The 25,289-nt window shown below is 49.5% G+C and overlaps 1 protein-coding gene and 1 pseudogene across 8 annotated transcripts in view; both read right to left on the bottom strand.

The window, feature by feature from the left end:
* ACACA (acetyl-CoA carboxylase alpha) overlaps positions 1–25,289 on the bottom strand; it is a 1,131,726-nt gene that overhangs the window by 933,723 nt on the left and 172,714 nt on the right. The gene's annotated exons all lie outside the window — the stretch shown is intronic.
* LOC147729938 (small ribosomal subunit protein uS5 pseudogene) lies at positions 24,113–25,020 on the bottom strand (annotated as a pseudogene). The gene has a single exon (XR_015308358.1). The product of XR_015308358.1 is annotated as a small ribosomal subunit protein uS5 pseudogene (transcript).

Genomic DNA, 25,289 nt, shown 5'->3' with positions numbered 1-25,289 from the left:
ATAAGGATAAATCTGGATACCTTGCAACCGTAAGTGGGCCGCCACCGGTGCCAACATCTTGGTGAATACTCTCGGGGCTGAACGTAGCCCGAAGGGAAGGACCTTGAACTGAAAGTCCCTGCCGGCCACTCTGAATCTTAGGAACTTCCTGTGCCTGGGGAAGATGGGTACGTGGAAGTAAGCATCCTGTAGGTCCAGGGTTGCCATATGTTCGCCTCCCGTCAGAAACTGGAGGATCTCCTGCAGTGACAACATTCTGAATGTCAATTGCTTGATAAATTTGTTGAGGGCACGCAAGTCGAGGATGGGGCGCCACTCCCCCGACTTTTTGCGTATCAAGAAGAAACGAGAGTAAAACCCTTGACCCCTCTGATGTTGAGGTACCTTCTCGATTGCCCCTTTCCGAATCATTGCATTGATTTGGAGGAACAGCTCCTTGAGATGTGCTGGGGGTGGTCCTTTTGGGGGCGAATTTGGAGGGGCTTTTACAAATTCCAATACGTGACCCTTTGAGATTACATCCAAGACCCATCTGTCTGTTGTAATTTTGGACCATTGAGAGTAATGCAGGGATATTCTTCCTCCAATTCGTGGCTGGCATAGGCAGAGTGGCGGCAGGATGTTTTCCTCACTTTTTGTTGGCGTTGTCTCTACCTCGATAAGTGGATTTTCCTCTGGATTGTGTAAAGGTGCTCCGCCTTTGGCCATAAGGCTGTTGTTTGTAAGGTTGGTACCTTTGGTTGTTTTGATTGGTCTGATATGGGCGTTGCTGGTAATAGCCCCCTCTGTTGGAGAAGTTACCCCTTCCTTTTGCCCCACGAAAGGAAGACTTACGGTACTGCAGAGTACCCAACGAACGTGCCGTTTCTGTATCCTTCTTAATGGACTGTAAGGCTTCGTCCACATGCGAGCCAAACAGGAATTCGCCGTCATAAGTCATATTTAAAACTTTGGCCTGTACCTCCTGGCGAAAAGACGTAGATTTTAACCATCCTTCTCGTCTGAGCACTGCAGCTCCTGCCAACTGTCTAAAACCTGTGGCCGCTACGTCCACTGCAGCGTCGATAATTTCCGACGACGCACATTCGCCGTCTTGTAGGATTTTGATGGCCTCAGAGCGGTCTGGCTCAGGTAATTTTTGGATGTATGGGGATATGTCAGACCACATTTGTCTGTCATACCTACCAAGAATTGCTAAAGAATTAGCAGCTCTAACCGTGGTGGCCGCGATAGTGGAGACCTTTTTACCAATGGAGTCGAGGCGTCTGCCATCTCTGTCCGTTGGAATGGAGACCTGAGTTGAGGGGTTCCTAGCTCTTTTTTGCGCTGCCTGCGCAATGACTGAGTCCGTTTTAGCTTGGCCGATGAGACAGGCAGGTGAAGAGGCTGGCGCCCTATATTTTTTGTCGACTCTCGGCAATACTGCGGGAGCAGAATTTGGCGTGGCCATTATCTTAAGCCCTTCCTTCCAGATAAAGTCTATAATGGGAATAGACCAACTCTGCTTCTGAGACAAAGACTTGAAATCATAAAGAAAGCAGTCATCTTGTTTCGCTTCCATGGAAACCAGAAATCTTTTAGTGGCTTTGTCCATAAGTCTATGGAAGTTCGCTATATCCACCGGCGGTGAGTCAGCCTTCGGTTGTTCCTCTGGGGATGGCGATTCAGCCTGGTAGTCCTCATACTCCGACGAGTCCGATCTAATCAACTCCCCCTCCTCATGGGTGTCCTCATCAGAATCGCCAACCTCCTGTTGATGGGGAGATACTGGCGTGGCAGGTCGGGTAGCCTGTGCCTCTTCCGGCCTATTAGGCCTTGGACCTCTACTCACGCGAGGCTGAGGGGAGGTAATATGCGAATCGCCCGATTCCGAAGGCGGGAATCGGCGATAATAATCGCTCAGCATATACTGCAGATTCTCGTAAAGTTCCATCGGCATCTGCATTCCTGTCGCAGAAGTGGGTACCGATGTAGGTACCTGGATTTGCTGTTCGTCTTCCTCCTGATCCTTTACATGTATTAATAAGTCAGAGGGACTTTCCGCCGCTTGAAACAGTTCATCTCCAGATTCTACTTCAGAATCTAACAGCCTATCTGGCATCTGGAGCGGCGATAATGGCGTTGTTTGAGAGGACCTCTTTTGCAGCAAAGCCGTAGTAGTGGCTGGAGAAGGAAGAGGTATGGCAGTGGTCTTTGCCGACCATACCTGTAGGTCAGTACAAGACGACAATTTTGGCGTAGATGGATTGCCTGGCAAAATCAAGCTCTGTGTCGTCGCTTTTGATGAAGAAGCTGATGGTTCTCTCGTTGTTAGAGATGGCGTCACCTTCGTCGACGTGTTGGATTTCGTCGTCGACGAGGGAACCGTCGACGGAGCAGTCTTCATCGTCGACGAGGTCGTCGACGGGGCCGTCGACGGGACAATCCTCACCTTCGTCGACGACGTCTTCGTCGACGTGTCCGTCGACGGGGTCTTCTTCGTCGCCGATGGGTCCGTCGACGACATCTTCATCGACGATGGTGTCGACGACAGTGAGGTCTTCTTTGTCGACGGAGCAATCGTCGACGACGACGAGGATTTCTTCGTCGACTGCTTCAGTGCCGTCGATGTCTGATCGTCGACGAGAGGTGTGAAAACCTTCGTCGACGAGATGGGTCGAACCTGCACATGAACAAAAGTTGGAGAGGAAGCTGAGGACATCACCATGGTCGATTTAGGTGAGGAGAAAGTCAATGTAGAAGTCATGGCAGAGGCAGCCTGACTGGAATTTGGCAACGTTGTTGGTGCCTTAGTCATAGGTCTCACGGGGGACACCAAAGACTCCGTTCTTTTAGAGCTCGGGACCTTCACAGATTTCTCAGAGGATTTCTGTGCCTTTGAAGTAGAAGGCTCCTGTGAGGCGAGCTGGTGTTTAGACACCTTAGCTTTCGGAGTAGGCACAGTACTCTCAGCTCTCCGTTTTTTCGACCCCTTGGTAGATTCTGAGGCAAAACTTCCTACCTCAGAAAGTGGCTCATCTTTATTTTTCATTTTCTGCAGCCACAGCAACAGGCGACCCTCTCTGTCCCTGAGGGTTTTAGGAGAGAATTTTCGACAGATGCTGCAGTCCTTAACCTGATGGTCAGGGTATAAACAGTAGATGCAGCGAGTGTGTGGATCTTCCTTAAACAGTCTCGCCTTTCCACACGAGTCGCAGGCCCTAAAAAGGGATTTTGAAGAAGACATTTCCTTGAAGAAGAAACTTTATCCAAGAGAAGAATTGAGCAGAGCTCAGAAGGACTCCCTATCACACGACGTGCGGTAAAAAATCTGAGAGCCTGGGTCTCTGGGGAGAGCTTGCTGGTGGGAGCTGTGGCCTGATTGGCTGCAGTTTGGTCCATACATAATGACATGGACAGGTTCTAATGTGGAAGTTTCTTTTACTGTAGCTAGGGCTACTTTACTTCCTGGTTGGGTATATTGTTATCTCTTATGTACTAAGGGTATATTTCACTACTTTTTTATGTACCGTGGGCTCCCACTCCGACGACGGGGAATGATTCAGGCATGTGAATCTATGAAAGACACCCCTAATACTGGAGAAACAAAGTTCTACATCCAACAACGCCGGTTACCTGACATTCTTAAGGACATGCCATGAATAACCATTCACACTCAGAGGGACATGTGACTGCCTACCCGCTACAGTACAGCTGACAAGCCAGGCTACTTCCTGCTAAGTATCGGGAAGGATGGGATTGGTGAGAGATAGAGAGAGATTGAGAGAAACTGTGCATGTGTTCATGTAGATGGGAAGCTAATATGTCCTTGTGAAAGTAAAATAATTCTCTTGAGTTTGGAAACATACATTTGAAAGTGTTCGAAAACATATTACATGGATTACTTGATGAGTGTAGGCTTTTTGCACCATTGTAATGTGGCTGACAATTTATTTGTGGGACATGCTGTGGGGACTACTTTTTTAAACTAAGCAGTTTGCAGATCTACTACTGTCTGACCCGCCTTATCAAACACAGACTACCTCCACAATTTCTAGGTACCTGCTTGATTTATCTCCACACCTTTAGACGTCTCCTGGAGTTCTAGGAACTATGACCCACAAACCCTGTGCACACAGCACAGATTTAACAAACGAATTCCATGGAAACCATCATTTATTCCTCCCAGCGTGAATCCCTGTTCATTATAAAAAATACCATCTCTTGGAAGAGGTCACATCAGGGATATTTGAGTTGACTCTGTCCTTTTTAGGGAACCAATTCCCACACTCTACACAGCACTTTATCAGTGTATTGACATATAACGCACAATATTTAGCCTTTGAACTTGTCTCTATAATTCTAGCGCCCCATCCAAAAACTCATTCAAGCACCACCCCCTCTTTATGACATCCTTCCAACCATAGAGTCTGAGAGCAAACCCTAGGACCCGGATGCAAATAGAAGCACTATGTAGGGGTAGGAAGTACTATACAGATCCTGCAATATAATACAAGATATGAACTGGAACACATTCCATGTGTGCATCAACACCTGTTGTCACTCTTGGTTATCACATCACATCTAACTGTATTTATCTTGTCACCAAGCTCTCACTCCAATCTTTTCAAGACCTCCTCTAGAATTGTACAGTTCAACAGTGGCAATCCACCAGGACCAAGTTAAAAGTCTGCTGATAGGACCGGTGACAGAGGGATGGGGAGAAGAACTGCAGAAGAAACACTGAGCGAAGTATCAGGTGCGGGCCCCATTTGAAAATCAAAAAGTTATTTCTTTTAGTTTGACTTTGTCTTCAATCAACCGTAAACTATGATGTTTGATCTTATGAAACATTGGAACAGATCTGTTGCAATGTCTCAAGATGTGGTTGTAGTGATCTTCAGAGTGGGACCAACAGACCGGAGTTCTAGTTCAGGTGTCTCTCACTTGGCCAGAATGATGGGATCCAACAGAAATCACTGACTACACAGTACTCTACTTTCTTTATCTTCCAAAACTAGCAGAGCTTAGAAAACCAATAGGTTATCTTGTGTACAAGTGCATGGAAACCGAAAACAGGAACATACAGATGCACATATAAAGATGAATCAACATCGATACATACAATTATGGCTACAAACCTACTGAGATCCACATATATACATTCAACATACATATGTGGATAAAGAACAGTGATACAGGCACCCATGCCATGCACATAGACCAAAAGACAAAGTTATTCTCAACAAACAGGGCACCAAGCACATAGACAACCAACATACAGATATGGATGGATTAAAAACATATATATATATGTAAATTGTTCTCTGCTTTTGCTGTGGACTAGATTCTGAACATGATGATCTCAGGAATATGTGTAGTGTATTTTATTAAACCACAGAGGACTGTCCATAGGGCCTGGTAGGAGTCCTTTCAGTGGCAAATGTATTTTTTTTTAAAAAGTTTTTTTAAACTAATTTTTATTGAATTTTTCCATCCAACACACCATTAGTCCAATATCATATGCAAGACCATTGCGCAGATGGTCCAACAGCCAGCTTATAAAACAGGAGGAACCAATTCTCAACATTCTTCCACTAACTTCCCTACCTGCCTCCCTCTCTACCCCCACCCCCCTTGTCAGTGTGCCCTTGTCTACCCCCCTCATCTAGACATGTAAAAACCCCTGTACCGAAGATTCTAACAGGAGGATAACATCATCACTGGTCCCGGAGGACAGGAAGTTCCGTTTAGTTACTCATGTGTGCTCTGAGCCCCTGCCCTGACTCCTCAATGCTTCCTAGTTTAGTGTGCGTGAACTGACTCCTCTCTGTATGCGCTTAAGTGTCCCCATCCCTAATATACTCCCCAGTGTTCTCCGCCCTGACCTCCACGCCCTGATGTATTCCTGCGTTATCTTTGTCCCCCTCATCCATTTCTATAGGTGGTTGGAGCTCCGCTACTAACGCCCCCCATGCTCTTGCTGCTGCCAGCGCCTTGTCATTAGAGGAACGCCTGGCCAGTTGTAGATGAAGCGTCCCTTCGCTACCCGCCCAATTCAAGAAACTCGCCTTCCACCTTTGAAAGTTAGGTCCCGCTCTCGCTTTCCAATGCATGGTAAGCTCCCTCTTTGCCATTACCAAACCCAAATCATAAAACTTGCTAGTAATTTTAGTATTGGGGGTGTGCGGAAACCAAAGCAAAAGGCAAGTTCCCATCTCTACCTCCAGCTCACGCTCCGTTACTCGATTCAAACACGCCACCACTTCTGCCCAATAAGATCCCAATCCCACACAGGACCAAAACATATGACCAAAATCAGCGCCTTCTGCGTTGCACCTAGGGTACAGCGATTCAGTTCCTCCAAAATACTGTTGGATTTTAACCAGAGTTAAATAGGCCTTGTGGAGAGTAAAAAATTGGACCAGTTGAAACCTGGCGTTGCGCGTGCCCTTCCAAGCCCTCCTCAACAGCTGTGGCCATGTCGTCTCAGGAATGAGCCTGCCAAGGTCCTCCTCCGATTTACCCTTTAATTTATCCAGGGGTGAAAGACTCTACGTGGACAGCCACCTATACAGACAAGTGATAGCTTTAAATGTACCCGCTGCCATAGTAACATATTGACAGCCCAACGAAGTTGGGGGTTCCGACAGTCCCATCTTCCACTGTTTCTAAATTCCCGTAACAAGGGCAGCGTGTAATAAATAATCCCCCTCGGTAAATCGAAAACACTCTGCAAATCTTGGAAAGGCAACAGGGTACCGTCCATGTATAAGTCCCCAATCATGTGGACCCCACGCTCCTCCCAGCTGGCCAGCGCCGACCAGTCTCCGCCATGAGGGAGGGCCGTGCAAATGCCCAAGGGAATTTCCGGGGCATATGGATCAGCGAAACCCGCTCGTTTCTGACTTCGAGTCCAGCATAGACGGAGGGTGCGTTCTTCAAGAATGAGCTGGTACAGCCTAATTTACTGCCGAAGCACTATGAATAACAACACATGCCGGGGGATTACTCTACCCGGCGGTCCGTCAGGGCCCCTAAACTCACGCGCCACGGCCTGTGTAAGCCACTGCAGCTGTGCCGCTAAGTAGTACCACTCGAAATCTGGGACCGCCAACCCCCCTCCTACCTAGGCCGCATCAGGGTGTCCGGGTGTTCAACGCTACTCGCCGTCTGCCTGATCCCCAGATAAACCCTGTCATCAGCGCCAGTAGCGTCTTAAAAAAAGGAGACAGGAATCCATACCGGCAAAGTACGAAAGAAGTAGAGCAACCGTCGGAGTGCCACCATCTTTAAGAGCGCTACTCTCCCAGCCACCGAAAGGGGGAGGGTTCGCCAGAACCCCATACTACCTCTGAGCCCCCTCATCGCACCGCCCACATTCCCTTCCAAGAAGTCGGAGTGAGCGTGGTATATGCGGACGCCCAAGTACGGCAAGCAGTCAGACTCCCACCACAGATCCTCCAGCGCCAGGGGCTTCCGACCATCTGAGGTCAAGGGAAACAGGCAGGTCTTATTCCAGTTCACCCGTAATCCCGACAAGAGGCCAAACTCCCGACGAAGGGCTCTAGCTCCATGTAAGGAGTCCCCTGTATCTCCCAGATACAACAGGAGGTCATCCGCGTATAGGGATATGTGATGAATCTCTCCACGCAGCAAAACACCTTCATATAAATGTCCCTGTCGGGCATGCGCTGCCAGCCGTTCGATTGCTAGTGCAAACAATAACGGAGACAAAGAACAGCCCTGGCGGGTACCTCTCTCCACCTGGCATGCCGCTGATATAGTCCGTCCCGTACGAACCCTAGCTGTGGCAGAGCTGTATAACAGTCTGGTCCAGCGTATGAAATGATCTCCTAAGCCAAATCCCTTCAGCACCCGGAATAGGTACGGCCACTCCACACTATCGAATGCCTTTTCGATATCCACCGACAGCACTACAGCTCCCGATGAACCTTCACCTCTTTCCCCCATGATCCGTTTATCACCGCCATATGCACGTCACAGTATTCCTAGTGGGGATGAAGCCCGATTGGTCCGGGTGTACCAGAGTGCTCATGTGATCCAAAAGTCGCGTGGCCAAGATCTTGCTAAGGATCTTGTAGTCTACCGTGAGCAATGAAAGCGGTCGGTACGCTGATCTAGAAGTGGGGACTCCACGCTCCTTCAGCAGTGGGACTATGATTGCTTCTCTTGTAGTGAGTGACAGTCTGCCAATTTCCCACGCCTCTCTGTATACTGACTGCAATTGCGGTGCTAGGCGGTCTATATACGTTGCATAAAACTCCACAGGGAGTCCATCAGCCCCCGGCATCTTCGTCCTGGCCATGTGTATAACCGCTGCTCTGATATCTCCCAGCGAAATAGCTTCACCCAGTTTGGTGCCCAGTTCCTGATCCAGTCCCGTCAACCTTGCTGCCTCTAAGTAATCGTCCAGACCATCGGGCGGTTCCCTCATCCTAATCTGGTAGAGCAACTTATAATAATCCAGAAATTGGTCATTGACCTCCTTCTGTGAATAGACCAGGCCCCCTGCCAGTGTAGTCAGCGACACTATTGGGGATCCCCTAATAGCCGGATTGGCCAGCCAGGCTAATAGCGACCCTACCTTGTCCCTTTTAGCGTGAGCACGTACCATATATTCTTTATAATCATAGTAGCGAAGCCGTTCAACCTGAGTGGCCACCTTCTCCCGCGCCGCAATCACCTCCTCCTGTCCGCCCCCGTTTATGTGGTTATCTTTTCCCGCCTGACGCAGACAAGCCTCTTCCCGGTCTATTTCAAGCAACAGCATCTTACGCGTCCCCGTGATGGACGAGATGCATACCCCCCTCACCACCGCTTTGAAAGCGTCCCACTCATGGGCTCTACTCGTCGCCGTCCCCAAATTTTCTAAAAAATAATGTTCGATGCCCTCTCTGACCTCTGCATTAAACACTGGGTCCTCCAATGTCTTTGGGGTCAAACGCCATGTCGGGATCACTTGCCGCTGTTGCGACCAGGGCAAAGTTATCAAACAAGGATTGTGGTCTGAGAGTGTCCTTGCCAGATACTTGCTATGGCGCGGGAGTTCCTGGGCTCCCGGGGTGCATAAAATGCTATCAAGTCGTACATATAAGTCATGTGGTACCGAATAGAACGAGTAGTCCCTGTCTGTGGGGTGATGTGCCCGCCAGGCATCCACAAGGCCATGCTTCCTGCCATTCCCGCCTCACCTTAGCCATTCTGTGTACCACTGATTGGGCCAGTGGGGGGTGAGAACGTTCAAACTCAGTGACGGAATTAAAGTCCCCCCCAATAAACACTGTGCAAGCTAAGAACGATGCCAACCTCCCAGAAAGCCGCGCAAAGAATGCAGTTTGTTCCGAGTTTGGGGCGTATACACTGCAAAATGTTACATCTCTGCCGTCCAGGCGACCCAATACCACCACAAACCTCCCCTCCGAGTCTACCATCTTGTTCATGGGTTGGAAGGGAACCCCTGATCGCACCCAAATTAAGGTCCCCCTGGCAAACGCAGAATAAGCGGTATAAAATAACTGTGCCCTCCATCTCCTCTGCAGCGCTCGCCCCTCAGCCTGATCAATGTGTATTTCCTGTAAGAAGGACACCTGGATCCCCCTGCGGACTAAATATGCATGCACTTTATAACGTTTCCTCATGGAGTTCAGCCCTCACACATTCCAGGTGATACATTTTAGCTCAAATCGGGTCGCCATATGGGAGCATACAACAGAGCACAATCCAATACAGCCTAGTGGGCACACTGACAAACCCCCGAATCTCAAAACATCCCCAACGAACCCCCATCCCACCCTTCCCCAGAACACTCGCTAAACCAAAGTTACCCATCCAAACTCAATCCCTACGAAGGGGAATACCCTGGTAGCTACCAGAGTCTCACAGTAAATGTGAGGTAGAGGGGGTGACCCTGCACCAAATCGAGCCGGACAATGATCTTACCGGCTCTGCGTATAGGTCGAGCCTCTTGTATGGAATTCCCCTCCTCCCGGCAGTGTCCCACCCCAGGGGAGCCCCCCCTCTCATGGACCCCCTCATCCCCGCCGCCCCCCACCCCAGCAAGAAACCAAGCCTCCCGCCATCTCCAGCAGGACCACACCCACACCCCTCATTGGTATAAGACAACACTTGAAGCACACCCCCTTACTGTACACAGGCTGGAGTCAAGCAGAGTTACTCGTCCAACAGGCCATCGGCAGTCCTTGGAGTAACCTGAGGTAGGGTTCCAGATTCCACCTCAGAACCCTCTGACACCACCTCTTCCGATCACCGCTGGGACCCTGAATCCGCCAGCGAAGCCGTATTCGCAGCTCCCGATATGACAGGCCGCTTGCCTCTCCAGCTCCGTCTGTGAAGTCGATGGTGACTGTTTGTTCATCACGCGTTTCCTGTTGCGACGGCCCCTGCGAGGTTTTGGCTGAGTCTCGGCCGTCTTTTCCCATCTCCGAGCGTCGTCCGTTCACGCACGATACTTTTCAAGCCAGTGCCACGCGTCATCCGGTGTGTCAAAGAAGGTCGTATTCCCATCACCTTCAAGCGTTCCGGAAATAACAGAGCATACTGTATACCCTCCTCGCGAAGGGCCCTTTTAACCGCCAGAAATGAAAAGCGGCTCAGTTGGACCTCCTGGGAATAATCGGGGTAAAGAGAGACTAAGGCATTGTATACTCGATATGGGCCAGACGTCCGGGCATTCTGTAATATAATGTCGCGGTCTTTGAAGTGCAACAGGCGTGCGACCACTGGTCGGGGGGGGGACGGCCCAGAGCTGGCGGGCCGGCGGGCCGGCACACTATGGGCCCTCTCCAGCGTATAGAACTGCGACAAGCCCTCAGGGGCGACCACATCACGCAGCCACGTTTCTAGATAAGCAACCATGCTGTTCCCTTCAACTTTTTCAGGTAGGCCCACCACCCGTATGTTATTGCGCCTGTTGCGCACTTCTGCATCTTCTGCCTTCTTCTCCAACTGCTGCACTCTGCGCACTAAGTTACCCACCGACGCATCTGTCGCCTTTTGGGCCGGTTCCAGCTTTTCAGGTGCAAGTTCTGAGCTTTTGACGCGGTCAGCTAGCTTACTATGATCCGCCCGCAATAATCTGAGGCTCGTCAACACCTGCGCTATATCATGGCGTAGTGCCTCTTTCGTGTCCAATATAGCTTTGAGGATCTGCTCCAGCTGCTGTTGCTGCAGCCCCGCAGCCAGGCTTCCAGTCGAGCCTTGGTGCTGATTCTCGAGTGAGTCCTCAATGTGGTCAGATTGTGCCGCCCCCAGTGTCTGTCGCGGTTTCCCCATGTTCTGGCCCCAAAAGCAGGTCTCCAGCCCAAAGATCTAGGGCTATGTGCCTTCAGCCGTGTTCTCTGGGGACTAAGATATGTGCACCAATTACTCCACTCTACTTACGTGCTCCCGGCTGGCCAACATCACTGCAGGGAGATCCCTCTGTCCATCGGGTACAGATTGGAGGCCAAGAGTGCCAGCCACCGCCAGCGTGGGATGCGACTCCACCAGTCACCGTCCTTGGATCCACCAGGAATTGGCCTTACTCAACCGCGTTGGTTTCCTGACCACTTCAACCGCACTCTTCCCAACCAGGGCGATCCGCTCTCTGGTGCCACCATACATCTCCAACCGCTATGCCAAACGTGCCGAGGCCATCCCCATCAGGGCCTATCGTCCACCACCAAGCGGAGCCATCCACCCTGAAACGTCTGACTCGGGTCGGTCCCTGGGATGGTGTCACAGAAGGGAGGGGGGAACAGCTACCACCACGCCACCTTCAAATCCGTTGTGCAGCCGTCTCGTTCACTCCAGATACTCCCCCATTCTCCAGCCCATCCGAAAGCTGGGCCGCCAAGCGTTAGATCACGGTGCAAAGGGGAGCTTCTTCACAAGCCTCCACCTCACCGTGGGCCAGGATCCCCACCACCCCGATGCGCAGGGGGCGAAGGTGAGAGGGGGAGCTTTTCAGAGCAGAATCCCCGCAATGTCCATACAGTCAAAGTACCTCTGTGGCCGCTCATCCAGACCGCCCCAGTCCGCGGCCGATCTGTGGAAGCAAACCTGTACTCAGCCACCCGCTGGGCTCAGGAGGGTCCCCGGTGTCTCCGTTGTCCAGCCCTCTTATCAGGGCGCCGACGCTAGAATGATAATTGCCGTCCGATGTCCCCTGCTCCTATATGCGTGTGCGGCCGCTATCTACAACGGCGACTCCTGCTCCACTCCGTGTGCCTCGCCTACCCTGGACGCCGCCAGCAGTCCGCGGCCTCCCGGGCACCTCCCAGGCCGGCGCCAGCCGCGTAGCTTAGTCTGTCCCCTTCCGGCGGGCCCACTTTCAGCGTGGTCGGCACCCGCGCCCCACTTCAGCACCGAGCTCCGCCGCCGCCGGAGTGCTGCTTCCTTCCGGTGGACTCCTATTTGCGCGAGGCCGGGGATGTTAGGCCCTCCGAAGGCCGCAATCAAGGCGGCCGGATCCCTCCAGGGGGAGCGGCAGCAATCGCCGAGCAAGTGGGCCCCGGGACCCCCTTTTGAGGTTCAATTATTGTGCGGGTACCTCTCAATCCTGGGGGGCCCCCCTCGGAGCGGCAAACACCGCCAGGGGAGTCTCTACTACAGGATTAATATCGAGGCCGACACAGAGCTCTCAGCTCACGCGTCCATGCTCGATGGTGCCCAAGCCACGCCCCCTTTCAGTGGCAAATGTATACCCATCTACCAACAACATGACTTAAAATTCCAGTCTGTTAATGTATTTAAGAGGGCTACCCTATTAAGGTCAACACAAAATTGGCTACAGGTGTAGCGCATTGAATTACCACAAACCCTATAGGACGGTGTCACAATGATTGTATGATATCAGTGTGGTCATCAATGATGTCACTTGACAAACTCCGGTATGACCACAACCTGCTCCCTCCTCTTCAGCGATTGCGACGTGATGTCGACAGTTGGCGCCATTTACCACTCTCCCTCCTTGGCCGTGCCGCCCTTTTCAAGATGATGGCTCTGCCCAGATTCCTGTACGCACTACAAAACACGCAAGACCCTGTCCCGGCCCGCTACTTCCGCGAGATTGAAGGCCTTCTTCGTAATCTCCTCTGGGAGGGTCGCCCCCGCGTCGCCCTTCACAAGCTCACGCTCCCTTGGTATGATGGGGGCATTGCCCTCCCCGATGTGCGCCGTTATTATTGGTCGTCGCAGCTAGCTGCCCTGAACCATGGGTTTTACGGCCCAGTGGTGAACCCCGGGTACGCCATGGATAGGTGGTTGACGGGCGGCGGTAATTACTACCGTGTCCTGTACTCCAAATCCTTCGACCGCAAGTTAACGGGTCCCACCCGGACGGCAGTCCGCACCTGGAAGGCGGTTACCAAGGCGCAGGGATGGCAGAATAGGCTCACGAGGTTCACTCCCCTCTTTGACTCCGACATCCTGGGTAGGCTGTGGCACACCAAGGGTTTTGATAAGTGGGACCTCATTGGCATTAGCAGGGTTGAGGACATGATCTCTAGGGGTTTGATTAAGACCTTCCCCCAGCTACAAGCTGAATACCAGCTGGGCGCGACGGAGTTCTTCCGTTATGCGCAGCTGAGACATGCGCTGCTTTCGGCCTCTCCGCCGGACGGCGTCATTCCCGAAAGTTCCCCGCTGGAGGATAGAGTCCTGGATGGGCATATGCCAGACAGTGCAATTTCCCTCTCATACAAGAAGTTGATTAATACACGCACAGACCTCCTTCTGGGCTTGAGAGATCAGTGGGGGGCGGATGGTCTCGAATTGGACGACGAGGATTGGCAGAGTGCGGTTTCCTCTCCTAAGGAGGTTGCCATTTCTTCCCGTCTTCGCCTCGTACAGTTTAAGGTCCTGCACCGGGTGTACGTGACAGGGCCCCGATTGATGCGTATGGGTTTCTCACCTGACGGTCTCTGCCGCAGGGGCTGTGGGGCTCCTGCCACTTTCCTACATATCCTCTGGGAATGCCCGGTGATCACCTCCTACTGGAGAAGGGTTCACCGAGTGATGGCGGAGGTCACTGGCGTGGCATCCCAGGCGGAGGCCCGTCGATGCCTCTTGAATGTATGGGAGCCGTCCGACCACAACGTTGCACAGACTAGGTGGATCACCCTTGGGAACATGGTGGCGAAGAGGGACATAGCCCAGAGATGGGGTGCGACTGAGGCCCCTCTATTGGTGCAGTGGAAGGCCAACATGGACTGGTGCATGTTTAGGGAAAAGACAGTCTATGTGGCCAGAGGGAAACCCCGGACTTGGACGAAAATTTGGGGAGCATGGAACGACTATAGGGGAAATGTGTGTCAACCGCCCGAACCAATTGATCAACAGGACATCGCTTTTCCCTGACCTGTGACGCCAACTGAGCATTGATGTTATTTCTATCTCCTGATACCTCCCCCGCCCCCCTCCTTCCCATCCTGCAATCTGCTTTCTTTAGTGTTTTCTGCCTTATTCCCTACCCATCCCTGACACCCAGCGTCACACTTTCTACACTGCCACTTTCGCGCCCGTGGGCGCCTGTTGTTGTTTTTTATATCATAAAATTAACCTTTGATTATTCTGTCTCGATTGTTTGGCACTATTGGTCTCCTCTATTCTTGCTGCCTTGCCTCCGGGATGTCAGGCTGAATAGCTGTGTGTTCTGGTCTCAATAAAGGTTTTCAAAAATTTAAAAAAAAAAAAAAAAAATGATGTCACTTGAGATGTCATCAATAATATAGTTAAACATGCCATGGGTGGTGTAATACAGGAGATCTTAATTTGTTTATTAAGACGTTTCATATAGTGCTGGCCAGACCCGAGGGTATTGGAGCACTTTACATCAGTTGCATTGCAGAAAATAACACAATACATTCATAGTAAGTATGGGTCGCAGTGTAGCCATGAGGTGCTGAGGTCTTTGAAAGTCTTAGAGAAACGTTACTGTCCTGAGTAGAGCCCAGCTTTCGTGGAGGCGTGACACGAAAGGGGTCAGAGGCGCAGCGGGGGTAGAAGTCATTGGAGACACTGAGTCGAAGCGTAGCGAGGTGTCTGCTTCAGCGTTCCGGCTGTTCCTATCGGTTCACTAGGGAGTGGTCGAGGAACAAGACTTTGAGCCGAATTTTGACATTTTGCAAAAGATGAAATAGTTCTGATGTGAGGGGAAATAGAGTTCAAGACTTTGGGCGCGTTCCCGGCGAAGGACCGGGCCGCGGTTTTTTGTTTGCATGTTTTCAGCGGGATGAGAAGCAGAGTGTCCGAACTTCTGAGGTTCCTGGTCTGACCGGCTTTTTTGAGTTTGGAAGCCAAATATTCCGGTTTGCCGGTGTACAAGGCTTTGTGTGTGAGGCAGGCTGTTTTGAAGTTCGCCCGCATTTCAACTGGGAGCCATTTTAGTACTCCGAGTGCAGGTGAGATGTGATCAAATTTCTTGATTCCAGTGACCATTCTGGCTTGAGAGTTGTTTTGAGGGGAGCAAGATGTGATTTTGCTATTCCTGAGGGGACTGCATTCCCATAGTCTAGTCTTGACACCAATGCTTGGGTGGCTTGTTTGAGATCCTTAGGCGGAATGAAAGGTTTTATTTTGTTCAGTAACTCCAGGTTAAGGAAGGCGCTCTTAGATGAGTTCTTAATGTGTTTGTTCATGTCCAATTTCAGGTCTAGCGTGATACCTAGTGATTTAATGGAGTCGGCCAGGGTGAGGTTCTCGTTAAGCGTATCAATAGCTTTTAGCCATTTCGCAATTTGGGGGTTCTCTTCTTTGTTCGAGATGAGGAGAAATTCCGTTTTGTCTTGATTCAGTTTAAGGTGGTTACTTGACAGCTAGTGCTGGACTTCTCTCAATGTGTTGTTGAGTCTTTGAATGTCTTTGATGGAGGAGGTTTCCAAGTAGATCTGAGAATCGTCTGCATACAGATGAAAGGGAATGTTGGCTTTTTTGAGTAGGGTGGTAAGGGGTTCCATGTGAATGTTGAAAAGTTGCGGGGAGAACAGAGCCCTGGGGGACTTCCCTGCTGACTGTGAGTAGGTCGGACGTGCAGTTCGATTCTTTGGGTGCAGTTCTGTAGGAAGGAGGAGAACCAGTGAAGGACCACCTGGTCAAGTCAGGCCCTTTCTTGGAGGGCCTTAATGAGAAGATTGTGATGGACCATGTTGAATGCTGCAGATAGGTCCAGGAGAATGAGGAGGCAGCAATGGTCCGAATCAAGTGATTTGTGGATATCGTCAATGACGTTGAGGATTGTGGTTTCAGTGCGGCAGCCTTTTCTGAAGCCGGACTGGTGTGAGTTTGATGCTATCCATGTGTTGGGTTACTTGTTGAAGTATGCATCTTTCCAGGATTTTGGAAAGAAGAGGTAGTTTGGAGACCGGTCTAAAGTTATTCAGGTCCTTTATGTCAAGGCCCAGTTTTTTCAGCAGTGGCGTGACTTGTCCAACTTTGAGGCAGTCAGGAATGATTCCGCTTTTCAGGGAGCTGTTTATGATCTTACACCAGAGCGGGGCAGGGAGAGTTTCAGCCTTTTGGTCAGTTGTGGAGGGGGTTAAAGGATATAGGACGTTAGATGAGGGATTGGAGGTGGAGATCAATTTGACTATCTCCGATTCCTGAATGGGGCGGAAGAGTAACCATGGTTTAGTGAGAGGTTTGGGTGCAATATCATACGCCCGAGAGGTGCTTCTACTGGTAGGGGGGTGTTGTTGATGACCAGCGAGAGCTCGATCTTGTTGATCTTGTCATTAAAGAAATTGGCAAAGTTGTCGCACAGTTATTTGGAAGCCAGCATTGAAGACGTAAGGGGCTTGGAGGTTTGTTACCTAATGATGTTAAAGAGCTCATTGGGTCTGTTTTTTGCGCTGTCTTGTGCCATGCGGAAGAACGTGTTTTTTTTTTGTTCTTGATGCGATTGTTGTACTTCCTGCATACTGTTCTGAGTTGTCGCGGAGGAATACGGAAGGATTGTTCCTCCAGCATCTTGTTGGTGTGTGCAAGTTATAACTAGTCAATGAACTATTTTTTGTTAAAATCTCTTTATTGATATTTATAGCTAAACGACCCCAATTGCTGAGTAATAATGTGTTAGCAACACATATGCCGAGGTTATATTAGTGATGGCGGACGCGTACCGTGTCTGGTATGGTGTAGTAAGGATATCAACAACATTAGAACACCTGAGAGGAGGTGTAAGTGGATGTACAGCCATCACGCTGTGTATTTTGGCTTTGATCTATGTGTGATGTAGTGTAACACTGAACAGTGGGTAGAGGGTACAACATAATGAGGACAAAATATCTTAACTGAGGGAAAGGGGTAACCGTCCACAGCCACCCAAGGCCACGAAGTGTTGCAACGGCTTGTAGTGCGCATGAGGGTTTATGACTCGCCAGGGCGAGTGGAGATTGTGATGCACTACCCCTATTATGGCGTCGCGTTAGTGGTAGTGGAATGTCATCTTGGCTTGGGAAACAACTGTTACAACGCATGCATTACAGCGCATGCTTTTACCTCGCATGCCATTACAACGAAAATTGCTTGCTGTAGGGGGTATAAGGTGTTGGATGTAACCCCAACACCTTCCCTAATGTTGCACAGACTGGAGTTGGAATAGTAAATTATACTATTCCAAACTCCAGCACACCCTCGACAGCAAGTCGGATTAAAAAATTGTGTTGCAACGGCATATGAGGTAAAAGCATGCATTGTAATGTCATACAACCCTTAGCGCTGCAACTAGCTCAATGAACTATAACTGGTGAATTTCAGTGTTTTGTTTTTGTTTCTAAACATTTGTTTTTAGTTTCTTTCAAACACCTAACCATATTGCCATTTTAGCCTTTGAGTTTTCAGTGAATTTCAGTTTTTTTATCATACTCAGCCAAGGGGGTTGGCCACAGCCCTGCACTCAATCATGCCACGGGTGGCCAACCCCAACCCCTGCCCTCAGTATGCACAGACTTTGGCCGTGGGCAGCAGGGTATTAGCTGCAGAGCCAGGCCCTGGACTCAATCCCGCTGTAGAGGGCCATCTTCTCCACAGCCCACAGTGTTTGGCAGTGCGCAGTGGAGGTTTGCTATAGGGCCAGGCTCAGTGGCCAACTGCCTGCAGACATCCATATCACTGATGGCGCCCAACCCACATGTTACTTTCCAGGTACCGCGATACCCATGCAGTACCTACTGCTCAAGCTTCATCTTGATCATACCGTGGTACAGTGCAAGCTTCCTAGAGCAAGGGCCGTTGATGGGTTCCGTGCTAATAACACAGTACCCGCAGCACAAACGTATCTCCCTCACAAGTGCCAGGAGATCAAGGTGTCACTAAACTACTACCTTTTAGTATTTTTACAAAATGTTTTCAGGACCCGTGAAGAGAGTCCCCGAGACCCATAATGGTGGCAGCAACATTTTCTTCTGAGTCGTGCCTAACCAATTCAATTGCTCAGTACTGCAGGGCCTGTGCTGGCCAAGCAGTACCAAATGGCAGATGGGGAAAAAAAAGCTCCCTTGTCAACCAGAGGGCCCTGTTTTTTCGTTTTCGATACCGTGGAGCTCCTATTTGTCGAACCCACCCAACTATACTTACGTTTTTTTTTACTTTCTAGCCCACCCCAAGCACCTCCTTACACAAAAATTTCTCAAAACGGCTGAATGGATGCACACCCTTATCACAAAAAGCACGCTTTCTGAGTAAAGTTCTAACTTTTCACCAAATCTGGTGTATTACGATCAGCTGTTCTCTGTATCAGAGAGCAAAGTTTCCTATGGGAATTAGCATTGGAAATCAACGTTTTGTGACCTTTTCCCGCAATTTTCCCTTCCTCTTTCTTGGCCCTTGCTTGACAGATCGGCGCAAGACTTTCCATAAAGGAGTCAAAGTGGATTAACTTCTTTTGGAAAATTTTGTGCGTGCAGATTAGTCAAATGGCACCAAAGTTATGTTTGAAAGACATAGTGTAAAGTTGGTGAAGTGTACAGTATTAGAGGAAGAATGGCAAGCACTGACAAACATGAGTGCAAAAAAGACATATGCCTCAACCGATCAAGTGCAAACATTTTTGCACTTGTTGGTGGTTGCAAAATTGCACTGCACCAATGATGCACTGACTAATCGGCCCTTATCCTGCTATCCAATCCGCTTGGGTCAGTTGACCATAACTCAGTCCAGCACTGTAAAGTGAATACCTCAAGCTTATCTCGACTGAGACACGATGGCTGGCGGACAGCACCAAGAGAAATGCTTTGCATCCCATCTTTGGATCTGGCTTGAATGGAGTTTGGTGCTATGATGTCAAATCTAGATTAGATCTTCAGAAAGAAAAAGAAGAGCCTTGGGGGTGGAGTGCATAATTATAGACTTTGTAATTGGTGCTGGCAAGAAAAGAACATGTGAGGTTTAGATGTTGCACCGTTAGTATGCTTTCCTTGTGTCACTGCGGTCTTGTTTATTTATTTATTTATTTATTTACAGAGTTTTATAGCGCAAACTTGACCCGAAGGTATCGGGTATCAGAGCGCTTTACATAGCACCAGTTGCGTTACATGAGGACACATTTATTTTTTTTGTTGGGCGAGGGACTTACGTTTGTTTTGTTTTTTAAAGCGACTGTCTTGATAGAGTCCATTACAGGGTCCGGCAATCATTGTAATTCCCGGTGTGGTGCAAGTGGAGAATAGGTAGATCTTGATTAGGGTGACTCAACATGCCACATCCTCGCCATCAGACAGTTGTTTTTCTCCCTCATACACTTAACTATGTGAGGCTGATTTTCACCTGTTTGCTCTCTAGTCGTGGTTTCAAGAACTCAAATGTCCAGCTGCACTCAAATTCTCTTAAAGTCCACTTTTCGCACTCAAATGCCGTTTGGCTGATACCACTGGTTTCCCGAGTCTACAAGAGGATCGCGGCACATTGCTGTGTTAATACCAAGCTACTGTGCTCTGCTTACAGACGCTCCTAACCTGTGAATTTTAGGAAGAGCATAAATTGGTCTGGCGTAGAGAAAGCATTAGCTGTCTAGTCAGCCTCATGTTTACTAAAAAACTATGTATATACCTACTTATACAGAGGGGCTTTCCCCAGCCCTCTTCATATATTGGTCTGCTAGAGTGCCACTCGCATTTTGGTTCTGCCTACTTCAGCACACAGCACGGCTGAGGGTCAACCGACTTCAACCGTTGCTCTCACTGTGAGTGATGGCCTTTTCTCTGTCCACATTTCAAAATCTGCCAACAAATGAGTGCAATTTATTGCCAAGGATTGTGGGCTAATGTGTCCTTTCATTTTCTTAGCCTGTGGAGCTACCACAGCACCCCCCGCCACCACCAGTACATAAAACTATATTAAAATGGGTTTTAAACCAGTTTTCTTATCGTTTTATGTTACGCCCCTGAACCAGGGGATGACACTGCTGGTGGGGGAGTGGTAGGCACTCCCTTCACTGTGCATGGGGTGTTTGACCGGCCGTCTCAGGCCGACCAAACCCCTCATGCGCAGTGAAGCTCTCTCCAGCCTCAGCTACATTGCTGTGGCTGGAGAGACAAGGCACAGGCTCCCATGTTGCCTGACAGCGCAGGTTGCAGACGCTCAGGCCAATTCTTAAGCTGCTCTCATTTGAGAACAGCTTTAGGATTGGCTGCAGGGCAGGCTGGGAGCCTGTGCCCAGCTCCAGAGACAGAAGAAGGAAGGTCTGATGCACCGGAGACGGCGGCTGCGTTAAGGTAAAGTTTATTTTTATTATTATTCTTTTTTTGTTGTTACCCAAACCCTTCCCACTTCCCTCCTCTCCACCTCCCTCCTCTGGTTTGGCCTGGCCCCACCGCCCCGACTTTGACAGGGTACGAGCAGCTACTGTTCCACGCACAGTGCTTTATTTGTGGCATTAAAATTGGGGGAGAAACAGCACCATAACATTTAGTTATTGTACTTATACGCCCAATCCAAGATGGACCCCATACTCTTGGAAGTTATGTCACAAGCAGACATGCCAACTCTCGCGATTCAGGCGTGAGACTACCGATTTGAAGGCTAGTCTCCCGCCTCCCGATTCCTACAAGCAAGAACACGATTCCTCTGGGGTTTCAGCTGACAGGGCTTGGTATTGTGTAAAGTGCTAATTCTTGAAGTAAAGAGTGGCGATGCAGGTGCTCTTGAAGGGGTGAAAAACCAACAAAGCGTCATTAACAATGGAATCCTCTTTTAAAGACCTGCGAAGTAGGTGGGGGGGAGGCTGTTTCAGCCCGGGCAGCCACAGGGTGGTGGGGGGGCATGCACTGCCAACAACCTGCCAGGCCAGTGCCCCGCACTTGCATCACCCTCTCTGTCTGCCATTATGCTCCATGCTTCTGAAAGATAAGATGCCAGTAACCTGATTCAAAGTCCCATTCTCCCGATTTTTTTTTTTACATCTCCCACTTTGCTCTCCAGAAATGTTGGCATGTATGGTCACAAGACGAAGGGTTTTGGGCTTTTTTTTCAATTTACACAAGGTATTTTACGCCACTTGGTGTTTCATACTGTGCTTTAAAATAAAAATTGTAAAAATAGAGACTGCAAATTTGAAAATGTTTATTAGCAGCCAATGATTTTGGAAAACATTACTCTGCTTAAGTGCTGAATGCTCTGGAGATGTCTGAATTACTTTTTTAATTCTCTGCCTTAGACATTGTAGAATAGTCTTTTCGGAATGTACCTCTTGCTCCCAATATCGCCCCTACTCCGGGGGATGCTGACCGTGCACATGCGCTTCAGTCTCTCTTCTCTTTCAGCTGCACTCTTTCAGCTGTGATGTCCCGCATGACAACAAAGCGTGAAACACCGACACCAACACTCAAATGACGAGTTAAGGAGAAGAGAGAAGGCGCTTTAGTGTGCTTTTCTACATTACAAGTCACTTGAGACTTTGCTTCATTGGTGCTCATCATGCAAGCCTGTGTCTCTGTTGTGCAAGTGTTTGTTTTAGAAGTATTCCCTGTGACAGCTTTTCTTTCCTTGTCTTTTGGGAGGCCATTTAAACTCGTAATATAATGAGTGCACTTTCTTCATGACTCTTTAGGTCATTTCAGAAATGAGGCTGCTGGCAGTGAATGCCCTTCTCTAATTAAAGGAACATCTCATATGTCCAGTGGGAGAACACTAATTCTCTTCTGGGTCGAAACATGCATTTGAAAATGGTCCAAAATATATTATATTGATGAGTGCATGCTTTTTATTCAATTGTAACAATGTATATCAGTGGACTTACAACTGCTTGGATGCCACTGAACTATTAATCACCCATTACTTTTATTTTATACGTAGAGCTGATTTATTGTAGTTATTTAGTAATGCTTTATGTAGTGTATTGTGCCTTTCCCCCTCTGCTGCTTTTGTATCCCATTCCCTCTTCCAATGCACGGCATTCTCCTCTCCCCTTAAAAGCCCTGTCTTTCCTCCCACTTCAGTCACTTTCTTATAAAATACTGTGTGCTCATGTTTAAAGATGGTGTGTACTTTTTTCTTGCTGTTTAGCCAGCTGCAGCACGGGCAAGGTAAGACCGGTGGGGCAGGGTTGGGGGGCAGGAGGGGAAATTAAATAAATAATGTATTTCCCTTCGCTGTCGTCTGTCGAAATCCCCCACCCTGCCCCACCCCTCTTACCTACAAAGCCATGGCTGCATTTAGCATGTTAGTGCTTTCGAAATCCGGTAACATACAAAGCTATAATCAAAGACGAAGGGGACCAGGCAGGGTCCAGCATACGTGCTCCTTAATATATCTCACAATCCAAAGAAGACGGGAAAGGTGTAATGGGTACGGTTTCCTAGAGTGGGAAAGTGCTCAATTAGGAGCAGGAGCCCTCACACACCCAAACGGGTGTCATGCTTCATCACTGGACTAGCTATTTGTTGGGCCGGTGGGGGGGGGGGGGTTAGCAATACTGTACCTTTATACATCTTTCCATTCAGGTGCAAACCCTGGATAGAGAGGTCAATAGAGAATTGGCTACTGGCCTTTAGGACCTTGGCATGCGTCTTCATAGAAAAGTTTCCATGGAACTCAGCTATCTTGTTCCTAAATGAACAAAAAGTGCAAGAGGCACAACAGAAATACCAGGGGGAAGATTGGTTACATTACGATGAGGGCTTCAGGGAAAAGATGTAGACATGGCCGGTCATAGAATGGGGTCACCAGGACATATAAGGTAGCAGCCAGGGAGACGTAGGGGTGCGCAAGCACAATTTTCGTCCCTCTGGCTTTAAGGGGAAATATGAGGGCCATGGGCAGGGCGCCAGAGGCCCCTTCCACAGGGAGAAAGTCTGGGAAGAGTTGCACAGCTACATGCTGAAAATACGACAAAGATATGTGTAAATAGGGGCATGCCTGCAGATTTAAACACAGTTGTAGCAACTGCAGCGTCACTCACTCAGCAGCCCATTGCAAACAGGCAAAAGAAGCAGGGGACATCAGAGAGAATGGTTACAAAATAATAGCAGAGGGCGCGAACAATCGCATGGGGGGGGGGGGTGAGCGAAAGGATGAAAGGACAATGCCCACCCTCAACAGAATCAGAACATTAGTTGCGTTACTGAATAATTACCCAAAGGAAAAAGACCGGCAGCTACTGGCAGATGGTTTCACATACGGGTTCCCCATACCTTACAAGGGCCCCGTGGCCCGCAGCTTAGCCACAACCTAAAATCCATACAGGACAACCCAGAGGCAGCCGGGCATAAGGTAGGGAAGGAGGTCTAGCTGGTACAGTAGCAAGCCCCTTCAGCACGCACACCCCCACAAAATCTCATGGTGCACCCTTTGAGGTGGCACCAAAAAAGGAGACAGGTAAATTACGCCTTGTACACCGTCCTGTCGCACCCACAAGGAAATACAAAAAATGACTGGTTGGAACAGATCAGCTGCTCTGAAGCATGTGCCTCGAAGGACGATTGGTGGATTTGATTAAGCAGATAGTAAAGGGGGCTTTGTTAGCCAAAATAGACATAGAATCCGACTTCCGTCTCCTACCTCTACACCTGCAGAGCTACCACCTGCTAAGCTTTTAGTTAGATGGGGCGTTTTACTACGACAAATGGCTAACCATGGGGTGCGTGACATCATGTGCTTAGTTTGAGTCATTCAGCAGTTTCTTTTTTTTTTTTTTTTTTTTTTTTAACAGTTCCAACTACTTTATTTTCCAGAATAACATGTTATGTGGGGGTTGCGCCAGGAACAGCTGCTGCTTGGGAGTTCTGCACAGACACTCTGGTGTGGGTCTTGGCCAAGTGATCGGTGTATTCCTGGTATGGAGACTTGGTAAAGACTGTCTCCTTCCAGAGATCTGGGGTCAAGTAGCTGTAGGTCTTTGAGATAGCATCAAAGGTGGCCTTTGCAAAGTTGCCCAGCGTGGCTGTGCAGCCCCTAGCTGAGGTGTAACAGTCATCGATACCAGCCATCATCAGCAGCTTCTTGGGGACCGGCGCAGACACAATGCCAGTACCGCGGGGTGCAGGAATCAGACGCACAAGAACAGAACCACAGCGCCCAGTCACCTTACAAGGCACTGTATGGGGTTTGCCAATCTTATTACCCCAGTAACCTCGCCGCACAGGTACAATGGACAACTTGGCAAGAATGATAGCTCCACGGATAGCAGTAGCAACCTCCTTGGAGCACTTCACGCCCAGCCCAACATGGCCATTGTAGTCTCCGATGGCAACAAAAGCCTTGAACCTGGTACGCTGCCCGGCTCTGGTCTGCTTCTGGACAGGCATGATCTTCAGAACCTCATCCTTCAGAGAAGAGGCTAGGAAGAAGTCAATGATCTCGGACTCCTTGATTGGAAGAGAAAAAAGATAGATCTCCTCCAGAGACTTGATCTTCATGTCCTTGACCAGCCGACCTAGTTTAGTCACCGGCACCCACTCTTTCTCATCTGCCTTCCCGCGGGCCCCGCGGCCCTTGTCCGCGACCCCGTCCTCTTCCACGGCCGCAGCCCCTGCCGCCAAAGCCGCCTCGGAAGCCTCCCCTGTTTTCACCGGCGTTGTCCGCCATTTGGTGATCTTTAATAAGAAGCGTCATTCAGCAGTTTCCTAGAGTGAGTGCTGGGGACACTTCACCCAGCGGGAGGGCGCATACACTACCTGGTTGACTTTCTGTTCATTGGCAAACCAGAATTGGAGGAATGTGCAGACCTACTCTGCCAGTTGGCAGAGCTGGAAGTCCTATTGGCGCCAGAAAAAACGGAGGGACCTGTCACCAAGCTATAATTTTGGGGAATTGAGCTGACTCCGTGGAGGCAAATCATAGGGCACCTACTACAA

This window comes from Lissotriton vulgaris, chromosome 2_1, assembly GCF_964263255.1.
Source record: "Lissotriton vulgaris chromosome 2_1, aLisVul1.2, whole genome shotgun sequence".
NCBI classification, from domain to species: Eukaryota; Metazoa; Chordata; class Amphibia; order Caudata; family Salamandridae; genus Lissotriton; species Lissotriton vulgaris.
Note: the sequence above shows the minus strand (reverse complement) of the source record. Positions and strands in the feature narration are given on the sequence as shown.